Raw genomic sequence first — 6,163 nt, forward strand, 5'->3', positions numbered from 1 at the left:
CTCTAAGTGTAGGGAGTATGTGGGTAATTAGTTAACAAATTTCTAGGATTATACTAACAAAACATAACCCAAATGACAAGTTAAATCCCTGAGAGGAAAATTAAGAAGACATCAGATATCAAGTCCTCTTCAAAGGTAAGCTCTGCTTACGCATCTAAGGAGAGTTTTGCTACTGGACCCTATTCTTCACTCTTCCTGATAAAATAATTACTGTGTGTCTAAATGTCTTGTCTGCACACTACTTTTATGTAGCCTGAGGTCAGATAACATGCTGATATTGGTTGTTATTTTAATGTCACTGCTTAGCACATTACCTAACTCAGAGGCAAATGTTTTGAGTTTTTTTTTTTTTGTTTTGTTTTGTTTGTTTTTTTTCTGGTAATTTGGATGCTTCTATCATGAAAATCCTCCTGACAAAAAGAATGCAATTATTGTGCTTTTATATTGACTGGTATTAATTTATTCAGCTAATTATCAATCATACATGTATGACTTTCTATTATGGCAATTCAGTAAGGTAAAATTATATAAGGTGTGAATGTGTGTCATCAGGAAAACATTCTGTTTAATAAAAGAATTCAAAGAGCAAAATAGTAGTTTTAGTAGTTTTCTGTCATGATTTGTGTTGTTTTTCAGGACATTACAATACTTTTTTGGCAATTAAATATCCATAGACTGTTAGGTTAACCCCGGGGAAGGACCAACACATTTCTATCTAGAATTGGGTCTAGAATGTGTATCTTTTGAGACACTACAATGTCTTGGAGGAAGAATCACTCATGTAGTGTTCTCTAACTTCTTCTTCTCTGAATCTGCATGACTGAACAAAATAAAACCACCAAGAATATTCATTTTATCTGATTTTTAAAGGAAAGAAAAATGGGATATATGAGAAAAAATTTCTACTGAAAGTAGATGACATTTTTCTCCTAGATGAAAGTTTACATGGGAAGCTTCTGTTTGATAATTGGTTGATCATTCCTGTCCTTTGTAGATAATCAGCAGCATTCTTTAATATGGTTGTATTTGTTTTTCGAAGAAGGAGGAGGAGGAGGAGAGGGGGAGGAGGAAGAGAAAGAAAGAAAGAAAGAAAGAGAGAGAGAGAGAGAGAGAGAGAAAGAAAGAAAGAAAGAAAGAAAGAAAGAAAGAAAGAAAGAAAGAAAGAAAGAAAGAAAGAAAAGAAAGAAAATAAATCATGGTTTGGAGTATAATTTGTTTTTCACCCTAAAACCTTTCTTGAGTGTGGGGGATGAGAGAGAAGGAGGAATAAATTTCTACAGCCCCACTTACATCAGTCTGGATCCTGAAATAATTTGTCTTTTGGCCACAACTAAATCTTGTTATTGGTTTCAAGCAATAAATCTTCTGAGTGTTGAGAGGAGAAAAAAAAAAAAAAAAAGGAACACCATTCCACTAATGAGATTACTCTGAAAATAAAGCGGTGGATTAGTAAAATCTAATTTGGAAGTGATGAAGTACATGTGATGTCCAAGTAATTATTCCTGCACAGTCCCCATCCATGGGGAGCTTGGAGTTATTGGACACTGCACTATGTTAATGATGCCACCGCCTGACATTTGAGTGAATGTGCTGACCGTCTGCTGTGTCGTCTCTGCTATTGTCAATATCACCACTGGGGCCAGCAGCTGCATTCATAATGCTGCCACAGGCACAGCTAGAGCTGAGTGTGTGTGTGTGTGTGTGTGTGTGTGTGTGTGTGTGTGTGCCTGTATGTGTGTTCTCTTTCTTTACTGTTTTAAAATCTGGGTCAGAAAAAAAGTGCTATCCTGAATACTGCTATATGTAGAATCACAAAATCCAGTGTTTTCATTTCAATGCTGAGACCAAGTGCACTAGTTGAGTTCTGTCTTCCTTTGTCTTTCAAAAATATAAATCTGTCAGGTAATATTAGTTCATGTGGTCAGTGGCAATATTTCTAATAAAATGGTTTCCTTCTCTATACCATGCAATGGAAATCTCTGATTACCAGTTTGATGAAGTACTTTGCTGATAAAAGATTCTGTGGCTTTAATGCATCACTAAATTGACTCTAAATTAAACAGGTAAAAATCTCCTAAGGAAGTGGAAGGATCAACTAAACTCAAAGAAAAGAAGATACAAAATTTAAAAAAAGGTTTTTATTTTTAATCCATCAAGAGTTTAATCGAGTGCTCATGTAAGAGGTCTCCCCAAATGCTGAACTCAAGTGTGATTGGGGAGGGTTTCCCAGAAGATGAGAGGCTCAGTGAAAAGATCATGACAGACAAAGTGGAAGGGGAAGGGAAAATGTGCAGGTAACAGGATACCTGCAGTGCAGGCTAAGAAGTCACACTTTGTTTGGCAATTTTAGACCTAGACAACTTTTTTTTTTCAAGTTTCTAAGATCTAAATTTAATTTGAAGCCTCATGAGAATCTAATCTTACAAGAATCTTCCCTTACTATCTCTCATCTACCTAATTTTGTATATCTGTTCATACTTCTTTTTGTCTAAAGAGAGTTTCTTTCTCCTTTCTGGACATAGCAAGAAATGTTCAAATAGATCCTCAGCATTATTATTATTATCATAATTATTATTACTATTATCGTTATTATTTGGCAGTGCTGGGATCAAGGCAAGGGTCCTGTATAAGCTAGACAAGTGCTCTAGCACTGAGCTACTGAGCTACACACCCAGCCCTCTGAGCATTACTACTTACACTTTGCACCCCAGGTTTAAATGTCTTGGGGAAGAGGTCCATTGGCCCATCTTGGTTTATGTTCCTTCCCTTGCATCAGGGCATAATAGCCAGACTCAGAAGAAAATTAAAGTAAACTGCTTCTATTGTGCTATGGTTTGGATGTGAGGTGCACCCTAAAAGCTCTTATGTCAGACAAAGCAAGAAGGTTCAGAGGAGAAATGATTGGGTTGTAAGAGTCTGAATCCACTCAGTGAATTAACCCCCTGATGGGGATTAACTGAGTGGTAACTGAAGTGGTAGGGTGTGACTGGAGGAGGTGGGCATTAGGGTGTGCCTTTGGGGTATACATTTGTATCTGGACAGTGGAGTTTCTCTCTCTCCGCTTTCTGATCATCATGTGAGCCAGTTCCCTCTGCCACATTCTTCCACATGATGTTCAGCCTCACCTGGAGTCCTGGAAAATGGAGCCAGCTCTCTATGGACTGAGACCTCTGCAACTGTGAGCCCCCAAATAAAATTTTCCTCCTCTACAATTGTGCTGTTCAGGTCCTTTAGTCACAGCAGCAAAAAAACTGACTGAAACACATTGCAATCATAAATTCATGTGGTGAAGTGATTCCCAGAAATGAACTATGGTGTAATATGTCCCATGGAAGTCTTCCACATACACTATTTCTTTTGTTGCTTCACTCCTAACAATTTGAAGACCATACGAACTCTATAAAAAGTCAAAGTCACTGCTTCCTTCTAAAGCATAGCCTCTCAGGGTTCCAACATCTTGCTTTACCACCCCAGCTACTAAACTGGACACTTTAGTTCCCTCTGCCTTGAGAGATAAAACACTGATGCATGCATATATCAAATCCAAACAGAAAGATAATATTTAGTAAGAAGAGGATCCAAAGTTAACAAGCCATTGAGATGCCAACATATTTGAATCCACATAATAAAGCAATATTGAAATGCAGGAAAAAGTGAAAAATTAGTTATCAGTGCAACCAAGAAAAGGGAGTAGGCAGTAAAGCATGACATCGTCAAGTTAGAGGTCCAGGAATCAGATGCAGTAACTAATCCTTTTCCTGCTGAGCATGGATCTAGGTTACAAGCAGAGGGGTCCTTAACAGGTACCAATATGCTGACATGGGAAAAACCCATTTCCTTTTCTCAGCAGTGAAGAATGAGATTATCAAATGGATATTCTGGATGAAGATAAACTGATAGGGTTGGAAAGGATTTTCTTTTTCTCAGAACAAAGGGAAAGTGTTGTATTCTTAGAAAGAAAAATTTAAAAAGAACATTAAAGAAGAAAAATGGTTGGTAGTGTAGAAATGGATTTGTAGTGATCATCTATATGATAAAATTGGGGGAAAGCAACTGACAATTTATTGGGCTAGTTACATTATATACTCTGTATCATTTTTGGGGGGAGTACACTCTACAAGATAGGAATTATTATTTGTACTTTATAGTGGAACAAATTTGAGACTAAATGAAAGTAAAGATACGTGTTTCAAAAGCACACATGATAGTACTAGGATATATCCTAGGAGTGAGTATATGATCCCTACATCTATATGCTTTTGACTATGTAAAGCTGACAGGTTTACCAGTTCTTATTGTATCTGAGACATCGTATGGAATTTGCATCCTAACTCTTCTATATCAAATGTATATACACCTGTGTGTTTGTATGTGTGTCTGTGTGTGTGTGTGTGTGTGTGTGTGTGTCTGTTGTGGGTATGTCTCAACCTGTTCTTCTCACCATTTAAGGAGAATCCTTGAAACACCTGGGTTTAAATATTAGAAGTACTAATTTACTTTTGCTATCTTTCCAAACAAGTGGTAAGGTGAAGAGCTGCAAAAGTTAGTTGGTGTTGGTTACTCATGAAGCAAGAAAAAAACTTAATTCTTTGACCCCACTTCACAAGTGTAAATTCAGGTTTGAAGTTCTGGTTGATTTTTTTTTTTTTCTGCTTGCTTTGTCATTTTCTTAAAAGACTCAAATAGTGCATCCAAACCATCCTACCACCCCATCACATTGCCGTCCCCAGTCCCTGTCAACCTCCAAGCTTGAGGGGTTCATGCATGCCAGCCAGCTTTTGAGCACTGCGCTGGTCATCTAATCCCAAGGTGACTACACATTGCCAATCACCTCTATGTCTACAGGCAAAAAACCCACAAATTCTTCAAACTGAGATGAGAAGTTCCCCCCACAACACATAACTATAAGATCAACTCCTTTATTTTTTACACCCTATATAGATCCTGATGCTCTACTGAGGCACTTTTAATATATTATCTATCTCAGTTAAACCTCATAGTAAGACAGAAAGGAGAAATTATGACCTTTTTTCAACTGAGAAGAAATCTAAAGTTCAATAGCATTGAGTAATTTTCTGAAGGTCAGAGAGATAGCATAGTGATGTGACTACATCTTAAACCATCTGAATGCAAACCCAGGTGCCACTTGCTACTTGTCTTTCTTCTGACAGTTACTTAACCTGATCCATCTACCTGACTGTGTAATAGAAATAATAACAAAATAATGTCTCCACTTTTAGGAAGTTGTTCAAAGAATGAAATAAAACTGGACCTACACATGGAACACACAAGACTTATCATCTCATTAGAGGCTCAGAAATAATAGATTTTCACTTCGGGCAAGGTTGAGAGTTGAATCCAAAGGAATGTGTTGTTCTTCTACACTATTAACTACCTCTAAATGCTAAACTATGTCAAGAAGATTTTAAAGCAACAGAGTAATCTGCAAAGAATTAAAAAGAGTTAAAGGCTGCTCCACCCTTATAGACCAGCATCAGGTTTTATCGTGTTCAGGGATCCCTGCCTACTAGCATACCCCACGCATTCAGAATAAACAGCTCTAAAGAATGCCTCTCAGCTTGTCCTACCAAGCATCTCAGTCCACCTCTCAGTTCTTATCTCTGAATCCTCACCAGACACGTGGCCTCACTTCATAATTAAACAACCCAAGAGGTTAAAAATACTTGATAGATGACATGCTGAGACTAAGCCCTTCTCCTTTTATTACATAATCTAGCACATTGGCAACATTTTCAGCCAAGCTGCTCATTCCACAAGTCTGGAAGAACATGAAATTATCAATCTATGATCTACTTGCAAAATATTACAACTAATTTGATGATTAAATATTTTGAAAATGTGGAAAAAGTCATTCTATAAAATCTTATGATGCTAGATACTTCTGTAAAACTTTCCAAGCCAGCATTCTAGTCATTAGCAGTTAATCATGTAGAATGTGCCTTAATTAAATCAGATTCCTTGTAAATAAATATTCCCTTTAATACATTGAGATGTTTGATCAAATCAATTTTCCATAAAGGAACATAATCAAACTACTAAAAATCTTAGTGAGAATCTCTGAACCCATTTGATTTCAGAAATGCTTTTAGATCCTCTCTTTGTCAATGGGAAGGTTATAAGGTTCTGGGAGTTTCTAAGAATC

The sequence above is a fragment of the Sciurus carolinensis genome, chromosome 11 (genome assembly GCF_902686445.1).
Source record: "Sciurus carolinensis chromosome 11, mSciCar1.2, whole genome shotgun sequence".
Classification (NCBI taxonomy): domain Eukaryota; kingdom Metazoa; phylum Chordata; class Mammalia; order Rodentia; family Sciuridae; genus Sciurus; species Sciurus carolinensis.